Genomic DNA, 22,371 nt, shown 5'->3' on the forward strand with positions numbered 1-22,371 from the left:
TTCTGTTGGATGCTGTGATCTGATGTAAACAATACGATGCACAGCACTTCCTGGTCAGTGTTGCCAGGTTTTGTGAGAGAAATAAGCAACCCTGTCTATGAAAACAAGCCCAAAACAAAAGAAGCGACTATGAACTGTATCTTTGTCACTTATGTACAGTGGTGGAAAAAGTACTCAAATGTTGCACTTAAATAAAAGTATCAATACTGCAATGTAGAAGTACTCTGTTACAAGTAAAAATCCCAAATTCAAAATTGACTTGAATAAAAGTGGGCCTACAAAAGTATTGGTATCAAAATGTACTTAAAGTACCAAAAGTACTTATGTTTGGGGGTGGCAGATCTACGGGCTCACAACGCGTCGCATCGCGGCGAGTTGTGGGCTTGTAGATCGGCTATTTTCAAATTACCTATGTATAAAATAGGGCTAAAGTGGTTAATGTAGGTTTTATAATATTATAATTTATATCTGCAAAGTAACTAGTCACTAAAGTTCTCAAATAATTGTAGTGGAGTAAAAGTACAATATTTGCCTCTGAGATGTAGTGGAGTAGGAGTTAAAGTATTGGAAATTAGAAATACTCAAGTGAAGTACAAATACCTCAAAATTGTACTTAAGTACAGTACTTAAGTAAATGTACTTGGTTACTTTCCACCACTGCGTTATGTATTCTGAGTTTTTCACTTCCAAGGAGTAGCAGTAATACAATGTACAGTAGGAGAGGACTTTGGCTTGTGAGACAAAAAAGTGTTACATTTTAGTTGAATGTTAATCTACATAAGCTAAATACTGGATATCAGTAAATATGCTTCTGGAGCCATAAGTGAAAGACCTACTTATTTCACTGCTGTGAATTGTTTACACAAAATGGTAATTATTTGTTTAATTTTATTTTTATTTTTATTTATTGAACTTAATTTCAGAAAAAAGCTTCTCTTCTTGAGCCATAAGTTAATGACTTAACAAGTTCAATGTTGGGTTGTTTACAAAAATAAGCTATTTCTATTCCAGCTAAATGTTTGAATATATACATGGGAAAAAAGTACTTGGAAGATACATGTTGGAAGCAATGAAGCAATTCATATCTTTTAGTTCTCATCCTTATTTATTAGAATCTAGAACAGTAAATAAATGGTATGCCATTTGGTAATGTTCCATTACTTCCAATTACTTTTTAAACGTACACAGTGAATACTAAACTGAAGCTTGACTTTAAAAAAATGTTTAAGATTTTTTTTATTTTATTAAAAAATCGCAATCAAATCGCAATCGCAATATCGGTCAGAAAAATCGCAATTAGATTTTTCCCCAAAATCGTTCAGCCCTAGCACCACTGATATAGAAACATAGGTTTTTCATAAAACTGTTGAGATTTAGGAGACACGTAGAATCGGCTTCAGGTCTCAAAGGGTTAAGGATTTCATTTGATGTTCTAGGTGAGGTGGATATGTTGCCATGGTGGCGTGACAGACCATTTGAAACCACAACCATACGCGGTTTGGCGAGGGGAGGGAAACAGGATGTGAAATTGGCAGGCGGGGGGGCTTTAAAGTGTGTGCTTGCAGTAGGCTACGTTTTCCATTTGGTGATGTATAGAGGAAGCATCATAGAAGGTGAAATATAGAGCGTAGTATTTGTCAACCAAGGATTAAAATTACCTGCTGATTAAAACATACATACACTTTGTCTAAAGTTTGTGTGAGATGTGTTTGTTCAAATAGTGTAAACTCAATTTGGGGGAAAAAAAGAAAACTAATACAAAATCATTGATTCATCCATTTTGCAAACAATGATGTTGTTTGATGATGCTACAAATAGAATAGAAAATACCACATCTACAAGCTCACATGTTGCATTGCAATGCGATATGAACTTGTAGATCTACTAATTTTGCTATTTTTTAAAACAAATATATATTTTTTGAACCCATTAATACCTGGAACGCATCTGTGTCACTTTAGATTTCTTTTGCTATTCAAAAATATAAGATATACAAGCTCATAGCGCGGCACCGAGTGCCGCGCTACGAGCTTGTAGATCTGATATTTTTGAAAAATCGTGAAAAAATATGTTTTTGATTTTTTTTCTAAAAACTGTTGGGATATAGAAAATTCTTAGAAGCGGCCTCAGGTCTTAAAGGGTTAAATCGCGAAATATTGGTCAAAATAGGGACACTAGGGCTAGGTGAAAACATTACCCTCCCTGGCATGAAACCAGCCAGGTGACAGTATGCCATGCCAGTCGTGCCCAGGGGTGGCGGGGGGGGGGGGGCACCTCTGTTCAAATGTCATCTCAAGTCACAGATATGTTCTAATACCTTCGGATCCACAGGAAGAAAAAAGAAAAAAAGAATCACCTTGCACTGAAGTGAGAAATTGGCTACGAGTCATTATGCACAAATGGCAAACGACTTGGCATTTCCCGTTCCTGCCAAACAATCATCTTCCTCTCCTCTGTCTATTTACAATTAATGATTAAATTCCAGCTCCTCCCCCCAACACACACACACACACACACACACACACACACACGCACACGCACACACGCACGCACACAAACTCACACCTTTAAAAAAATAACCATTTCTGCTTTCTGTGTCCCCAAACACACACACACACACACACACACACACACACACACACACACACACACACACACAGAGACAGCTGCACCCAGTGCACACTGCAGCATGCACAGCAAAGCTTATCTCCAGCCTTTAGATGGGGGTCTGTGGAAACAGTCTTGATTATTTCCCTCCTTCTCCAAAGCGCCGCTGTGTGCTTTGGGATTAGAGGCTTTCAGTGACGGCTGCACATGCTCACTCACTGGCTGCAGGCTAGAGAGAGAGAGAGAGAGAGAGAGAGGGGAAGAAAGACAGAGAGAGAGAGTCATAGCCCCCCTCCTCCACCACCACTACCAATGAGGGTCCCTCCTCTACCCAAACCCATTTCTCCACACTTGGTACCTAGCCGACCCCCCGCCCCCCCCCCCTTACCCATGCCCGACACACTAGCCAGTCCTAGGAGTATTACATCACCCTGATGTAATGTCTAACCAATCACATCACGGCGGCACTAAACCTTCCAGGATTATGGAAGTCGGTAGCTCAGACTGGGTAATGAGAGAGAGAGAGGGAGAGAGAGAGAGAGAGAGAGAGGGGGGGAGAGAGGGAGAGAGAGAATAGTAGCCGATACATATTTTCAAGAATAGCCTCAGGATCAATTTTCCCTCTGCTCTCTCCCTGTGAAGATTAGTACTAAAAGTACACACTCTCAGCGAGGCTGATGGTATCTTGTTTGCAGACCGGAGAGTAGGAGTTGTAATAAATTAGCGTCCGAGCCTTATTAAAAAGTTTGCTCTATTACACATGTATATGTCGCACGGCAAAAATAGCCGATCTACAAGCTCACGATATGTTGCACCTCAACGTGCCGTGAGCTTGCGTCCTCAAACATAATTCGACTGTCCCTTTCAGAAGAAGAATCCAGCGTGACACCTACATAGGACAAAGCTCTGCATGTGGGGTGGTGATCAGCTGAAGTCATTTTTAAACGCGTTTGTTTTCCACTAAATTACAACACAAAAACTAAACTCCGGTGTCACAGGATGTCACATTTTCATGTCACCCGAGACTCGCTTGTCGCGATGGTTAGAGTCTGCATGACAATGTGTGTTCAGAGGGAGGGCACCTTCAGTGATGGGTAAAGCGAGCAAAACGAGGCAATTATCTTGTCCTAATAATGTGTGTGTTTACTTGTAGCTGTCGAGGGTTAGGAGGCAGTCCTCTTGTGTCTCTGAGCCATGTCTGCCTGTTAATGCAGCCCTTTGTTGCTCTCAGTCTCTGTGGAAGATGAACTGTGTCTGTCACAATGATTGGCATTACTTAGTGTCTCACGCGCGCACAACACACACACACACACACACACACACACACACACACACACACACACACACACACACACACACACACTCATGCACCCACATACCATGCACACCACTCAGCCCATGCACATGCAAACACAAGACACATAAATCTGTGTACTCACATCATTCTGCCCTCCACACACACACACACGCACACACTCACGCACGCCTAGGCGGGCGCACACTCACGCACACTTAGGCGCACGTACACACACACAGACACACACGCACGCACACCACTTATACAAACGTTTGGATACACAGTATTGACTTAGGTTCATTCCTTCAAGACCCCGACGGTCTCCCGACCCCAATCATCTGGTTTCGTGTCCAACATTTTGTCCCCAAATATGGCGCTCTATACTGTACCATAGATACACAAACATACAGTACACACTCATACATACATATACTGTACACCCTGCAGGCATAGACAACACTGCTCTGCTCTGAGCAGACTCTCTGGTGTGTTACAGCAATGACAGCATTAGCTTGCTTGCAGTTTGCCATTTCCAGTGGCCTCTTTGTGACTGTGTGTGTGTGTGTGTGTGTGTGCGCGCGCGCGCGCATGACACACCACGACGTATGACTGCCGCAACACTATGTGCCACGCTTGTGCTTTGGACGCCGGAGGGGAGAAAGTCACACGTCTGCATGGTAAATGTATGTGGCTGCAATGGGAACACTACAGGGAAATTACTATAGTGCGTTGGAGACTGCATGGGAATGTTGGTCTCTCTGCCAGGGAAAGTGTCTCGCTCGGGGAATGATGAAGTGCTGATGGGGGGATGGCAGAAGGCAAGAGAGTTTATTGTGTACCTACTTGCACTGTGTGTGCACTGCACCCTCGCTGCACCGTGCGCGGCCCAATTCTCACTTAACCCATTAAGACCGGGAAGGAATCGGTGTAATTTTTTTTAAATTTCTTTGGCTATTCAAAAATAGCAGATCTACAAGCTCGTAGCGCGGCACCGAGTGCCGCGCTACGAGCTTGTAGATCTGCTATTTTTGAAACATCATGAAAATGTGTACAAATCTTTGAATATATAATGTTTGCTTCTGGGGGATTCTACAAATGTCTGCTAAATCTTAGCAGTTTTCTGAAAAACGTATGTTGCTACTGTATAATACCAGTGGTTCTCAAACTTTTTTCATGTCAAGGACCCCCAAAATTATATGTATTTGGCCGCGGACCCCCATCTCAAAATATGTTGTTCCAGGGACCCCCATGAAACAAATGTTCCCTTTAAAATATATATATATATTCAAATATTTGCACAAATGTTCAAAATTCTTCATAAATAGCAGATCTACAATGAGCTTGTATATCAGCTATTTTTGAATAGCCAAAGAAATCTTAAAATGACACGGATGCGTTCCCGGGCTAAATGGGTTAAACAAAAACAAGTGTCCCATAATGGCCCTATAATTTGTGTCACTGCGCGGTGGTAAAATGTAGGGCTCGACTGATATGAAGAATAATGAATGAAGGTCTATTCTATTCGTACAGGTGCAAGTATCGGCATGCGATTGTGATAAGGTCCACCAACACTGCACAGCATAACAGCAACAACAATAACCGAGATAAACATAAAGATATACTAATAACATACAGAAAGAGGGCGGAAAAGCCCCATGAGGAGTCTTATGGCAGCAATAGGGAGGAGGGAGGGGGGAGAGCTTAGTGATTGGGTTTATCGAATGTGCAATAAGGCATAAAATGTGTACAGATAACATTTTATGCATTGTGCAATATCGGTTTGAACAATCTGCACAGGAATGAGCACAGTTACAGTGCCAACATACTTTATACTGTCCATGTCCTTGTTCATGGTTCTGACAATTGCCGAGAAAAAGATCTTGTTGAAGCTTTAGTCCTGTACATTGAGACACCTCAAATGTTTGCCAGTCGGCATCGTCACAAACTGTCCATTTCCGGAGTGATACCTGTCTTTCACAAGTCGTTTTGCTCTCATGATCAAGCATCTGCTGTTGTACATATATCCATCATGGACGGGAGGCGACTCGCTGTAGTACGCTCAGCTGAATGTACTACTTTCTGTACAACTCCCAGGAATGGCTATTTCCAGTCTGCTCTGTGAGCAGAGTTGAAGGACTTAAGGATTTTCCGTGACATCCCGAAGTTCCTTAAAGGGATATTTCACTTTCAAAAAAACTTTGGGTCATTTTATAGTCTACTCAGGCTTTTGTGAGCCCCCCAGACCGTTTTTAAGTTGCTTGATTCATTATTTAGATATTTGATATTCATTTTATCAGACACGCCCCCTTCCTATACAAACCCATTATAACTTCAAACTCCATTTTTAACATGTTAGATTCATCAAAAACACCCGTCCTTTTTTCTGGTGACTCTCCCTGCCCTCCTAATACGCGAGGGGGGCGTGTTTTTTCGATATTTTTTTTCATTTCTTTTTAATATATTTTTTTGAAAATTTAAAAAAGTAAATACAATAAAAACATTAAATAAAATAAATGAAAAAGGTAATCGAAAAAACACGGCCCCCTCGCGTATTAGGAGGGCAGGGAGAGTCACCAGAAAAAAGGACGGGTGTTTTTGATGAATCTAACATGTTAAAAATGGAGTTTGAAGTTATAATGGGTTTGTATAGGAAGGGGGCGTGTCTGATAAAATGAATGTTAAATATCTAAATAATGAATCACACAACATAAAAACGGTCTGGGGTGCTCACAAAAGCCTGAGTAAACTATAAAATGACTGAAAGTTTTTTTGAAAGTGAAATATCCCTTTAAGTACCTATAGGTGGTGCAGGTGCTGCCTCGCCTTCTTTGCCACAGACTGTGTGTGCATATACTCCAGGTCAGGTACTCGGTGATGTGTACACCACTTGAAGCTGCTCACCATCAATCAAGAGGGGCGTGTAGGACCTCTGCTGTTTCTCGCGGAAGTCCACGATCATCTCCTTGGTTTTTCTGACGTTCAAGAAGAGGCCATTTCCTAGGCCCAACTGCAATAGTTCTGCCACCTGCAATAGTTCTGCTACTTGACAGTAGATGGCTCAGTATACGATCCCTGAGGGGCTCCGTGCAGAGGGCGAGGGTGTTAGAGGTGTGACTGCCCACCTTGACTACCTGAGGTCTGGCCGTTAGGAAGTCCAGGACCCAAGCACACATCACAGAGTTCAGACCCATATCAATCAGACCTGTGTCAATCAGTTTGACTACTGTGCTGAGGCCAAGCTGTAGTCAATACATTCCCGCCTGGCAGTGTTGATTTTGACAGCTAATTTTGATTTAGTTTTAGTCATAGTCTTTTGAATAAAATTCCATTCAGTTTTAGTCATATTTTAGTAATTCTGAAATGTTTTAGTTTTTGTCTAGTTTTAGTCGACTAAATCTACAGTTGATTTAGTCGACTAAAATATATTTTGGCGGTGCCTTCATGGTGTCGTAATGACTGATCTTACACTTGGTTGCATGCTGAAAATAGCCGATCTGATTGGCTATTTTCAGAGCGCAACACCCGAGCGCAACCAAGCATGAAATAACTTGTCTTAGTTCTACTGAATCTCTTCTCCACTAGTCCCTCACTAACATTTTAGTCTAGTTTTTATTTGCTGATAATATATTTAGTCTTAGTTTTAGTCATCCTAGCTTAGTTTTTATTTTGTTTTTATTTCATTTTCGTCAGTGAATGAAGGTAGTCGACGAACATTTTTTGTCATAGTTTTAGTCGACGAAATCAACACCACAGCGGTGCGCGCTATACGTATATTGGTCAGGCGATATTATCTGCCGATCACAAAGAATATCAGTTTGTTTATAAGTTGTCTGATATGCGCGATATGAAAAACCTTTATGCCATGGCTCTGTAAGAGGCTAGCCGTCTAGAAGAGGGTCTGTCTGCTTGCGTGTGAATCTGGCAAACTGCTGTACCGATCGGCGCCAAATCTCACGAAAAGCTGTGCGAGATCCATTAAAGCTATTAGATACCACCGCCGAGTGTGGTAGCGAATGAATCACACATTTGAATCGGAATTTGAATCACAATTGAGGGGCCTCTAACTAACGCAGAGGCAAAAGTGGTTTCTCTTAGACCCATAGGAGTGCCACCAATGCTACAAATATCACTGTTTATAGTTATACAGACACATGATTCTTCTCACTAAATTAGGTGCATATGATTTCGGGAGGAATGTGACCGTGAGGTTTTGATATTCCATACTGTTTGCCTGTATTTGGCATCCCAAATTTGTGGGAGGGGCCCATTTCTTGGAGAAAAAAAAGGGGGGGGGGGACATGCCATACTGTATATAATGAATGCAACATCCAATCAACCCTTAATTCGAATCGCATGTTGAGGTCCCTCTATAGAGCGCACGGCCAAAAGCACTTTCTCTACTTGGGGTGCCAGCAATGCAAAAAGTTGTACCGTAAGTCATATAAATCAGTGGTTCTCAAACTTTTTCATGTCAAGGGCCCCCTAATTGACACTTATTACCCCGCGGACCCCCATTTGAAAAGATAAGCCAGGGACCCCAATAAGAGAAGGTTTTTACGGCTCTCTAACAGTGATTCTCAACCATTTTCATTTCAAGGACCCCCCAGTTTGACATGCATTAGGCTACGGACCCCCATCTAGTGGCATTTATACCTCTGGGACCCCAATTCACATTGTAAAACCAATGTCAATTTAACTCTGAGAGTGTACAAATGGAACCAAATGGACCCGTTAGGGTCCATTTGGTTCCATTTGTACACTCTCTGAGTTACAGACCCATAAGGGTCCATTTGGTTCCTGTCCATCATTTAGCTGGGGACCCCCTGGAACCCCCTCAAGTACCCCTGGGGGTCCCCGGACCCCACTTTGAGAACCAACGATATAAATGCTATTCTCCCTGCAGCTTCCTCTGTCCCTTACGGCTGCAACCCACGACTTTTAACAGCCCTGGCTAGGCAACCCGACCTGGCGGAGATATGCGTCCCGCAGAGCGCCCCTGTCTAGTCACTCCGTAATAACCGGTATCGTCCTTATAGGCTCCAAAAATCCAGTATCAGTTTGGCTCTAAAGTTGCAACTGTTTTAACGGTTCCCAGCCCGTTGTCTTCGACACACATATGACGTAGGTATAGACTGGAAGCGGGTGTTCATTCAAACGTTGATGAGGTAAAGCTGTTTGGGAACGGTGTCAGGGGAGCTAATAAGCATTCTGACTTCTGAGCCTGTCGGAAAGTCAAAAGGAATGTGGCAAAACAGTTGACATCATGTGTTTCATATTCAGTAACTGTGTGGGCGCTCATACAGTATGTGCCTTTTGAGTGTGTGTGTGTGTGTGTGTGTGTGTGTGTGTGTGTGTGTGTGTGTGTGTGTGTGTGTGTGTGTGTGTGTGTGTGTGTGTGTGTGTGTGTGTGTGTGTGTGTGTGTGTGTGTGTGTGTGTGTGTCTGTGTGTGTGTCTGCACGCATGCGTGTGCGTGCATGCGTGCCTGTGTGTGTGTGTGCGCAGTGGTGGAAAAAGTACTCAAATGTTTTACTTAAGTAAAAGTATCAATACTGCAATGTAGAAGTACTCTGTTACAAGTAAAAGTCTGGAATTCAAAATTTACTTCAGTAAAAGTACAAACGTATTGGTATCAAAATGTACTTAAAGTACCAAAAGTAAAAGTCCAAAAATGTTTGAAAATAGCAGATCTACAAGCTCACAACGCGTCGCGATGCGACGCTATTCTAGCTGATCCGATCAGCTAGTAGATCGGCTATTTTCAAATAGCCTATCATAATTTATATCTGAAAAGTAACTAGTAACTAAAGTTCTCAAATAATTGTAGTGGAGTAAAAGCACAATATTTGCCTCTGAGATGTAGTGGAGTAGAAGTAAAAGTATTGGAATACAGTACTTAAGTAAATGTACTTAGTTACTTTCCACCACTCTGTGTGTGTGTGTGTGTGTGTGTGTGTGTGTGTGTGTGTGTGTGTGTGTGTGTGTGTGTGTGTGTACGTGTACGCGTGCCTGTGTGTGTGTGTGACAGAATATGTGTAGGCGGGCGTATGCGTCGGCCTGTGTATTGTACTACATGTGCATCAGCGCAAAATGCATACATGTGTATGAGCACATACCAAGGTGCTGTAAATCCCACTCCCTCATAGTTAAGACATTGTGTAATCTGAATGTGTGTGCGTGGGTGCGTGTGTGTGTAAAGGACTGTGTTCCAGTCCAGCCACACCACATACTGTCAGAGGTGTCGGGTTTGCTTTTGCTTCAGGTCCCAGCGGGGGGGGTGGGAGTGGGGGGGGGCGCGAACAGAGAGAAAACCCTCCACCGGCTCACCTGACACACTCCTAATTCCTCCGCTCGTCCCGGGAGAATCCCCAGCACGCCTTTTTGTTTTGTTTTGCTCTCTCACTTGAAACCGTGCCAGCGTTTACACGGTCAGAGGAAACTACCACCGCATACCTGAATGCCTGCCTCTCTCTCTCCCTCCCTCTCCCTCTCTCCCTCTCTCTCTCTTATACTACACTGGTGCTGCAGCAGTGAATATCTCCAGCTCTCTCATTCTCTCTCTTGTTCTCTTTCTCATTCTCATTATTCTCTCGCTTTTCACTTTCGGCTCAATCTCTCCTCACTGCCTCCCTGCCCTTTTCTCAGTCTCTCTCTCTCTCTCTCTCTTTCCCTCTCTCTCTCTCGCTTATACACACACACACACACACCGCCCGTTGTGCAATATTATACCCGACTCCGAATTGCAAAAACAGGTAGAAAAATGAGATATTCGCTAGTGCAGGTGTCTCATTAGAAGTATATATTCACAATCGTCCCAAGTAGAGCTTTCAAATGTCACATACGAGGAGAGTGGGGGTGTGATAGAGAGAGAGAGGGAGAGAGAGAGAGAGAGAGGAAAGATTAATGTAAATCTCAAAATAAGGAAGGCATTAATATTTCATTAGAGCCTCTTTTTTTTTCTCTGAGTGACAGAGGAGAGGAGATAGAGAGACTGATTTAATGATTTTAGAGGGTTTTTTCCCTTTCATTCTCTCTCTCTCTCACCCACACACCCACACGCGTGCGTGCGTACACACACACACACACACACACACACACACACACACACACACACACACACACACACACACACACACACACACACACACACACACACACACACACACACACACACACACACACACACACACACACACACTGTCACTGCCTCCCTCAGCTCCAAACCAGCAGATGGGCTTAGCCTCATTTTTTTTATGAATTCCTCACAGACCCAGCTGCACATAATTACAGTCAATTCCGCCTTATCTCTCAAATTAAAAAGATTAGATTATTTGTGAAAGAAATGTATGCAGCTCTCCTCAACAGATAGTATGCACTAGACTAGACTGTATAGTCAAGTCCTACGCATTATACTTTAGCATACACACACACACACACACACACACACACACACACACACACGGTTGGTGTCTACATATTGATTCACGTCATTTTAACACTAATATCTCAATGTACATTGTATGGTATTATCTAGCATATCACCGATGTTTGCGCTAGTTCTTCGAGGAAACCCAGCAGAAATGAACCAGTGAATCCGTTCCACTGTGAGCCGTCTGCATCGAAAAATATGGCAGGCTGCCAAACGGTCTATTGTGAATCACCAGCAAAGACAGACACAGAACTTTGAACCTTTTGTAGGACTGACTCCAGATCACCGTCACGGAGCGCCTCTTGCTTCTCACAGATAAGATACAACAAGGTGTTCAGATACGCTATTCAGAACACTAGGATTCTTTTTTTCCCCCGTCAACACAGTGAGTTCTCTTCAGCTTGACAGATCCTTAAGTCTGCACATCTGTGACAATACAGATAGCATGAGACAGACAAAGACAAAAATGCAAGTTAGCTTTACCTTAAACGAAAGGCTACCCGGAGAATAAATATTGGCTTTTAGCAAATCCTCTTTCAAAACGTTCACAAAATGTTTCATTTTAGCAGGCACGAACGTACATAACAAGGGAGAAATGTATGCCAATTAAAACGCAAATAATCTAGGGGGTCTATAGCCCTCCAGATTAAATCTCTCCACCAAAAATAGCCAATCTACAAGGGCTTGGTGAGCTTGTAGATCTGCTATTTTTTGATGAATGTTCTCCCCGGAATAGATATGCTAGAGTTCATGTGGTTCATGTGTAATTCTTCTTCTTCTTTTTTTTTTACCCGATGAATAGCATGAAATGTGTCAGGATGCATCAATTTGTCTGCCTATTGATTAGCTATATAGATGTTGTTTGATTAGTCTGCTGTGGCTTCCAGGAGACACAGGCTCAGCTGCCCATGGAATACAATATAATTCAAATATCCCTGAGCCACCCAAGGGATCAGTCACTAGCTATCACCCTCAGCGTTACCGATTGATTAGCTGATTGAGAACCCATTCATTCCAGGTCATGTCTTCACCCCACAAGCAGTGGAAATGCTCCTCAAATATGCATTGGCAGAACAACATCACAGTGTCCCCCCACCACCACCACCACCACCACTTGTATTTGATCACCTTCATTTAAATAGAAACTTGGCTGTTGAGATGTTGAGAATTATATTTGACATTCTGATGGACTTGCAGCCATTCTGTACCAGGGACTGTAATCACTTAAGCCCTGTGTTCAAACATTTTCAACTATTCTATATTTTTCCCCCCCAGAATTAGCCAATCACAAGCTAGTAGATTTGCTATATTTTCTTTTTTTTCTTCTTTTTTCCCCTATTATGAAATGCCCAAAAAGGGGATATCAGGGAATGTTCCTGACATAGGGATGTTGTTAGTGGTTAACTTTAAACTGTGCTATTAGGACATTGTGGAATATGATGAGAGTGTGCGTGCGTGTGTGTGTGTCATTGCCACTCAGGAGCTTTCTGATCCGGTATCTTTCACAAAACCTCCTTTCTTGCTGTCTTTCACACTGAGCTGACCGATATAGCTGATCGTTGATCAGCACTTGTAGCCTAGGATAGCTGATGTAGCGTCTCCGAGACTCTCCGCCGATGCTGTCACACTTAATCACAGTTTGTGATTGGAGAAACACACTCATTAAGGAAAGCAGAGTGAAAACACATGTCTGTCCTTCAAATATGTGCCCCGGATCGATTGGCGTCATTACGCCGCTGATGAAATCGCTGTCTAAAGTGCTCTTAGAGACTTTTGATTGAGCTCTGATGGCGGTGATGGCTGAGCATTGATTATGCCAGCAATGCGTGTTTGTTTGTCCTGCAATTAACCCATTAAGACCTGAGGCGATTCTTTAAAAATCTAAATCTCAACAGTTTTTTGAAAAAAATCAGGAAAATATTTTTTTCACGATTTTTCAAAAATAGCAGATCTACAAGCTCATAGCGCGGCACTCGGTGCCGCGCTATGAGCTTGTATATCTGCTATTTTTGAATAGCCAAAGACATCTAAAGTGACACAGAAGCGTTCCAGGTATCAATGGGTTAAGACACATTTTGCATTGCACCCAGTGGCCTTTACAGTAGTTTGCAATTCCGGAAACATTATTTGGACATCGATGATTAGCTGATCTCACAAAGAAAACATTCATTTGTGGTTACTGTGGCATCGAAACTGTGGCTCAGTAATAATATTACAGTATGGGACTGTTGGGATACAGTTAAGACTCTATGGGATGAGAACAATTTGACACTGAATAAGATGTATATAATTCTTTAGTTGGAATATTTAATTAACTGACATTTTTAATTGCTATTTTTATGACAATAAATAATACATTAAATTGTACAATTAACTTGTATATAATAATCATATACCCAGCCTTTATTTGCTCTGGGTGAGGGCAGTGATACAAGAGGGATAAGCTTACGCTGATTGTTCAGCTGCCATATCATCCCTATGGGGTTATACAGAAGCTGACCAATCGGTGCAGTCTAAAGCCATATCTTCCTTAGGGGCTATATGGCATCTGAGCAGTCGGCTCAGAACACTAAGCATTGCGATGCGTTTGCGACTTAATAATAATAATAATAATAACTTGGATTTATATAGCGCCTTTCAGAAACCCAAGGACAACTTGTTGTGAGCTTGGAGATCTGCTGTTTTTGCCGACTGCTCGCCCCAGAATACGGACCCTATAGGGTTCAAGTGGTTTTCACGAATATGGACGAAACTCTGTTTCAGGTTGTCTGGCAGAATTATCGGCTGAGGCAGCACTGGAGTGTAATCTGGACAAACTGGACCCAAAATACTGAGAAGAAAACGTGAGTAAACGTAAAAGTGAAAAACGTGATTTGACAGTTCACAGAATGCGATCAAAGGTATGGCACGCTGCCAGCAACACTCCGTCCATGTTCTGAGCCCGCTCTCTTACCACACTGTTGGAAAATCCCAGTAGGACTATAGTGTGCCATTTTGTTCCTCATTGACAGTCATGTTAATCTATTAACTTAAATGTGTTGATCAGATGCTATTTTCTTGTCTTTGTGAAAAGACAATTGTGATAAACAAATTTGCCCCTGGCATTGCCTGAGCTTATCTGACTGAGGGCAGGTGTAACGGATTGAGCCCGTACTTGGATAAACAGGGGCACTGGATGATAAATCTATATGCATGATAATAACATGGTACGCATTATGGTTTAGTTACAAATCCATTACTAAAACGTACTGGGATAAAACAAGTATTTTCTTTTGTTTCTTGCTGTGTGATGAGTGCAAAGGACCCCCACAGTTGGAAGCGCTAACAAAATGTCGCACAACGAAAATAGCAGATCTACAAGCTTCTAGACTTACGATCTTCCTGTGTGCTACATCGTCATACGGCGAAGTATAAATCGGTCTTTACTGTGGATCTGAGCGGATGCAAACGCAGTTGGAGTGTACCTCTACAAGCTCTGTCAACATGCCACTGCGTGTGTGTGTGTGTGTGTGTGTGTGTGTGTGTGTGTGTGTGTGTGTGTGTGTGTGTGTGTGTGTGTGTGTGTGTGTGTGTGTGTGTGTGTGTGTGTGTGTGTGTGTGTTCTGTTCTCTGTGGTGAAAGTCTATGAAGACATTCATGCTATGTTGTGTTTAGTCTATGCAGACAGTCCTGTGGTGCGGCTGAGGACACCTCCACAGCTGGTGCACAGAAGAGTACACTTTACATGTGTCTGTGTGTTAGTGTTCATGTACTTCGTGTGTGTGTGTGTGTGTGTGTGTGTGTGTGCGTGTGCGCGTGTGTGTGTGTGTGTGTTCAGTATGTGCATGGACTCTCTTGAGGAGATATTTCGAACCTACAGGGCTAGACTGTCCTGCTGAGTAAAGTGAAGGCCAATACTCGACACGCCAGGATTCTGTCCTGCCACTCTTTGCTGGCACAAAGAACTCCATTGTCTCCATGGACACCAGTGTTAATATAACTCTGAGAGTGTACAAATTTACATTTGTTCACTTTAATTGAATTAAAGAAAAATAAGGTTACTGTGAACAACAAGAAGACGCCTGGTCAAACTAAATGGTAGTCCCACTAGGATTTCCCAACGGGTTTTTTTGTTGTTTGTTTTTTTAAAGCATCCAGTCTCACCGTTTAGCAGACATTTTGTGAAACATCAGAGGTCAGTGTTTTCCTCTCTAGGTTTTCGTTCGTTTGCAGTGTCTCCGCCTCAGCTGGGAATTACCAAACCATCTGCGGCAAGCGTGTTTAACCACTTGAACCCCAGAATGCCGATTCTGGGGGGCCAAAAATAGCAGATGTGTACAAGCTCACTGTGAGCTTGTAGATGGATTTTTTTTGGTAAAGAGATTTGGTGTAGATGGAAAAAAGCGGTCCAAGTTTGTGACTCAGGTCCGTTTTTACTAAGAATAGGGGGTTTAAGTGTTTCAAGGCAGGTCTTCATGCCTTCTGCAGCAAGTTTGCTCACAGTGACATTCAGCAGCTTGCAGTGATTGGTCAGCTGCTGTATTATCCCTATATGATATGGCAGCTGACCAGTCATTGTCATTGCAGGCTTATCACCCTCTCTGTCCATTTATCACCCCCCCCCCCCCCCCCCCCCCCCCCAGTGGGGTAAATAAAGCTTGTGTTTTTATCATAAACCATGGTTCTAATTAAGCATACAACTAGAAGCTCCTCCAAGTGTGCCAATACCTTGCCAAGACCATAGCTCTGCTCTGGTAATCTACGCTGCCACAGATACTCTTACGCACGCACGCACATACATATACACATACACATACACATACACTCTCTCTCTCTCTCTCTCTCTCTCTCGTCTCACCTTCAGCTGAGCAAAATATGATTAGTATTAGTCCTTTCCCAGAAGAGGGGGACAAAACTAAACGAGGGGTATCTAAAAATGAGTATCTAATCAAACAGCGCTTAGCTTATTCGGGAGCCAGACTGTTGACTGCGTTGATGTAAGTGTGGGCCCAGCTGTGATTGAAACCCTTACAGGACTTGCAGACAATGCATTCCACGTGTGCAGCATTCATCTACATGCGTGGCCTATCTGTGATGAGTCTTTGAGACATACAATAAAACGAGTCTTTCACCTCCTGTTGTAATGTGCTCGTCCTGTAGACTACCTGCTCAGAGGAAGCTGTGATAGACATCATTAACTAATCAGTCTCCCAACAGCATTAACCACATGAACCCAAGCATCTCTGTTATGGGCGCGTTATAATAGGCAAAAATTGGTTCTCATCTTGCAGAATGTGTTGCAGTGTACTTGTATAGATTGGCTTTTCGGCGAAGAGAGAAAAAATTAGGGGACCAATTATAGACTCCTGCATGAAGTATATAGGGTTTACTGCAAGTGGTTTTAATACACAACATAATACCTAGGAATTGAAAAGTACAGTTTTATATACGGTACTGCATCACAGTATTTATTTTAAAGTAGGATTAACACCATTAACGTTAACCCTGGCGTTCCTGTGTTGGGCATGTCATTATAGTAGGTGAAAAAAAGATGTCTACATTTTTCTAAAACAAAATTTAAATAGGGTGTAAGTGGTTAACATCGCCCTCGCCCATCATTTCTGTCAGCATCCTACGACAACGTGGGTTTGTGTGTTTAACATGCAAGCGGAGACACAGTGAACATTGCATTGTTAGTTGGCCATGTGTTGGAGTGAACCGAGGAGGGCTTCCTCAACAATAAGAGTCACATCTGTCGTCCTCCACAAAGACCCTCCGCAACGTTTGGGCCGACCGAGGCGCTCATCATCCCACATGAATTATGGGAACCGGTGTAAATAGGAAAGTCTTTTAATCGAATGTTTCTCGCCCCTTAATGAAATGTCTCCATTCTTATCAGGGTCCCCTTATGATCCATATGTTAACGTCTCATACAGAACTATTTATCTGTTCAATTTGCTCTCCCTTTCTCTCTCTCACTTTCTCTCTCTCTCTCTCTCTCTCTCTCTCTCTCTCTCTCTCTCTCTCTCTCTCTCTCTCTAACTCTCCCTCTCCCTTCCTCCATCTTTCTTATCTAAAATTGTGCCGTAAATTTGGCACTATGAATGATTATGCTTATCGACCTGCCCGTAGACCTCATATTCAAATTTTGTGGCATGATTAGCCTATTTATCTATATAATTGGATTGGACTTTGTGCCTAAGTAAGTGTGTGTGTGTGTGTGTGTGTGTGTGTGTGTGTGCGTGTGCGTGCGCATGTGTGCGTGAGCATGTGCGCGCAAAATGCTGATTTAAAGGTCCAAGACAAATATATGCTAAGAGAAGGTGGCCAACATAATTGTGTTTAAGATTAATTCCATTTGGATACAATCAATAGTTTTACCCTTGAATTTCTTCTCTCTCTCTCTCTCTTTTTTTTTTGGCGCCTAATCAAGTTATTCTTGCCTATGAGATTATTGAAAAGAAAACAACCTCAGGCCCCGGCGTTAAAAATGAGACGACACAGAATTTACTATGCCAAGGATTAGTGTCATGAGACGAGGGAGATTTGCACAGGCGAAATGTGAACACTGCAATACAATACATTACAATAGTTTCTGGCATGGTGTAATTCATGCAAACATCCCAAGGCTATTTATACCACTCCACTAGAATCTAATTGTGTCCAATATATAATCCAACTAAGAATTACAGTGGCAGGGGTTCAAGTCGTGTCTAACATGAATATTTAACCCTTTCAATCCGGGAACGCATCTCTGTCATTTTAGATGTCTTTGGGCTATTCAAAAATAGCAGATATACAAGCTCATAGCGCGGCACCGAGTGCCGCGCTACGAGCTTGTAGATCTGCTATTTTTGAAAAGGTGTGAAAATGTGTGCAAATCTTTGAATATATATATATTTTTAAAGCGGACATTTGTAACTCAAATCTTTGCTTCTGGGGGGTCCCTGGAACAAAATATTTTGAGATGTGGGGGTCCGTGGCCAAATAGATATCATTTTGGGTGGTCCTTGACATGAAAAAGTTTGAGAACCACTGATATTATAGCAACATAAGTTGTAGAATCCCCAGAGGCAAAGATTGTTCGCTTTAAAAATATATATATATTCAAAGATTTGCACACATTTTCAAGATTTTTAGCAGATCTACAAGCTCATAGCGCGGCACTCGGTGTCGCGCTATGAGCTTGTAGATCTGCCATTTTGGAATAGCCAAAGAAATCTAAAAATGACACACAGATGCGTTCCCGGTCTTAACGGGTTAAGAGGTGCTGTGTTGAAGACAAGTGTGACAATTTGTGTGTGCCATCGTTTAACTTGCTGCCATTTGGTGTGTGTGTGTGTACGTGTGCGTGCGTGCATGTTGGGGGGGGCTGAATGACAGTGGCCAAATGAGTGTTGTTCTAGTAGGTTAGGGGTCATTTTTTTTGTATTACAGGGAGAAAAGATGTTGAATTGAGGGGCTAAGTAAATTCAGACTCCTCAAATTCGATCAATGTGTGTGTTTGTTTTGCGGGTAACCTCTGTGTCCCATTTAGATGTGGTCTGGGAAGCATGCCTTTCATAAAATGATGCTTTTAGCATTTCAAAAGCGGCATAAACACACAAGGCCACATGCTCATGCCGCACATTTGCGTGGATGCGCGGGCGCACGGCCGCACGCACTCACACACATGCAGCAACACTGTACTAGGTAATGTGAAATTTGAAAGTATGAGCTGATGCCAGATGGCTAATGTGTCTATATGCTGTATTCTGTATAGGCCTATTCATCTATCATAAAACTAAAGACACACAGATGCCCTCAAAAAAAAAAGAGTCACGAAAACAACTTACAGGCTTGAGAATGTTGATGTATTCATTTGCAACTCAAATATAACCCTTACAGGTCTATTTGGTTCCGATATATCTATAACTCAGAGTTAAAAGAGCACAGAGAATTTGAATGTGTATACGCCTACAAAAGTCGCCCGTTGTCTGTGAATGCTTGCGACTCTTAATGCTAATCATTAATGAAGCCGTCGTTATTGACGGCGCTATGAGGACATGCATGCCGTTAAGAGTGTTTATTAATCAGGGAATAATAAGTAATCCGCGAACATTAATGGGAACGAATGAGACTAATGGATGACGCCTGCTCTCTCCCACACTTAAGCCGCAGACTTCATTACTGACAGACAGATTAGTAGCATAACAGACTCCACCTGTGAGTGTGCACGCCCACACACACACACTCTCCCACACACACACACACACACACACACACACACACACACACACACACACACACACACACACACACACGCTATTACTGTACTTGTGAGGACATCAAGATTTTAGTTTGTCAATTGAATAAATTACTACAAACTACAAGCTACATTGTGTACAATACACATTGTATTCTGTAAATTGGTCATAACTCTAACCACAACCCCTAAACCTACAGTAACCTCTAAATGCCTTTTCCTATTCCTAACCCTAACCCCAACCTGAAAGTCTAATTGTAAGTCTTAACGTCTTTACACACCGGGAGCACGACGAAGAAACAATCCGAAAATGCTTCGAATATTTTGCATAAAACTATTAATATAGTTGATGCCTCATTCATACAAGTTGGTGATTTCATTCACAATGAAAATGGGGCTTTACATAGTTTTTATTTTGTGTTGCGTGTGGCTCTTCTCATGACACAAACAACACGAAAACATCTAATTGTATTAATCGCACAAAAAGGTGTGTAAGGACACTAACGCTATAAATCTTTTTTTAACCATAAAACAACCGTTTCTATTGTGAGGACCAGGAAAATTGTCCTCACAGTGTATATATTTCTTAGATTCTTCTACTTGTGAGACATTTGGCCCTCAAGTATAGAAATACAAAAGCACACGCACGCACGCACACACAAACGCACGCACGCACGCACGCACGCACGCACGCACGCACACACACACACACACACTCCCGTGACAACATGATGGAACACTGTCAAGCTCATTTGCTCTTCAATAGACTATGTGTAATTAACAGTATCCTCTTGGAGAAGCTGCCGAGAATAAAATGAATAGACATCAAATAAATCATCTGGCGAGGTTGGCTTCTTCTTCAATGCTTCCAATCTTATAATGACATTTTTTTCTCTCTCTAACACCCCCCTAGCCCCCCCCACCCACCCCCCCACCGCCATTGCCCTTGCTCCATCAGGAGAAGCCGTTCCGGATGGATGTGAGCCCCCCTTTTGCCTTGCATTGGCCGCTGTGTTTTGGTGGCTGCTGCTGGAGAGAGATCTTTTTTTTTTTCTCTCCCCCCCCCCCACAACCCCTCGCTTCTCTTCTCAGTCACTAACCATGACGGCTCTAGTCAGTCACTCACTTCACACACTAGCTGTTGGAGCAAAAAGTTAATTTCAGCCGGTGGCTCCTGAAAATGTCCTTTAGCCATACCCCCATGAGCACATCCTCTCATGAGCCTCGTCATACATCATCTGGATCTAATGTAGATGGGAGGAGGAGGGGAGGGGGGGGGGCGAGAGGAGGAGGATGAAGGGGGAGGGGGAGGAGGGGACGCTTCTATATAATGCGTCCCGAACTGTTCCGGATTGCATATCTCTCGCCCGTCGACCAAAGGGTTAACACGTTGAGACCGGGAACGCATCTGTGTGTCATTTTTAAAGACTTCTTTGGGCTATTCAAAAAATAGCAGATCTACAAGCTCATAGCGCGGCACCGAGTGCCGCGCTATGAGCTTGTAGATCTGCTATTTTTTGGGGGGGGGAAAGAATCGTGAAAATGTGTGCAAATCTTTGAATATATATGCTGTATGCATTTTTAACTCAAATCTTTGCTTCTGGGGGTCCCTGGAACAAAATATTTTGAGATGGGGGGGGTCCGCGGACAAATACATGTAATTTTGGGTGGTCCTTGACATGAAAAAGTTATTATTATAGCATAGGATTTAGAAGACATTTGTAGAATCCCCAGAAGCAAAGATTTGAGTTAAAAATATTTGCTTTAAAATATATACATTCAAAGATTTGCACCAATGATTGTTGCAATGTTCATGATTTTTCAAAAAAATAGCAGATCTACAAGCTCGTAGCGCGGCACTCGAGCTTGTAGATCTGCTATTTTTGAATAGCCCAAAGTGTAAAATAATAGTTTTAAGTGCATGGTTACACACAGGGACGCGTTCCCGGTCTTAATGGGTTAAGCACTTAGCCCGAGACATGACAATACAAAGTTCTCCCCACTGCACTATAACATGCTCTGTGAAAGTGATAAGAGCGCCGTCTGATCAAGCATCCCAGCGTTCTATATCAAGTCTCTCCATAACGGATCCCCCCCAATGACTCCAGTGTGGCTGCATTATTTAGATGGAATAAAACGCCGGAAGGAAGCGACTAGAGGAAGGAAGAAGGGACTCGGTGTTTCATAAACCGGAGAGTGTGATAGTCTAAATGTTGTAATGGCGACACTGCAAGCTGCATGTATGCAGCACCTAGAGGGCTGTCGGGGTGAAAGGAGATACATTTTTATTTACGTGTGACTGTGAGTGTTTGTCTGTATGTATGTGTGTGTGTGTGTGTAGTGTCTGTTTTTGACTGTATGTGTGTGTATTGTTGTGTGGGGGGGGGGGGGGAGCAACAGGAAGAGGTGACACACAACACTGTCTGATTGCATTGTCCTTGTATCACTTCAAAATAAAGTGCAATTGCCGGAATGAAAACCCCATTTACTGTTAATGATGGTGAAACTGACGACGGCCTTAATTGGACAAAGCTTTAGCTCCACATAGCGGAACAGTGTCCAATTCCGTTTCCTGTTTCATACACGTACTTGCTCATCTGGCTGATTTACAGTCTTTTCATTTACTAGCATGACATCGGCAATCTCCATATATGGGCATAAAAGGGACAAGGACTGACAGATATAAAGATCCGGTTGTCCAGAGCCACAGAGCCGACCGCTATGCCCATATATGGTCATGTGTATATATGGGGCTGACCGACTTAAAACTCGGCGCCCAGCGCCAAGGACTCCAGGGAGTGCGGTGGCCGCTGTCA

The sequence above is a fragment of the Gymnoscopelus microlampas genome (assembly GCF_963454915.1).
Source record: "Gymnoscopelus microlampas genome assembly, chromosome: 20".
NCBI lineage: Eukaryota > Metazoa > Chordata > Actinopteri > Myctophiformes > Myctophidae > Gymnoscopelus > Gymnoscopelus microlampas.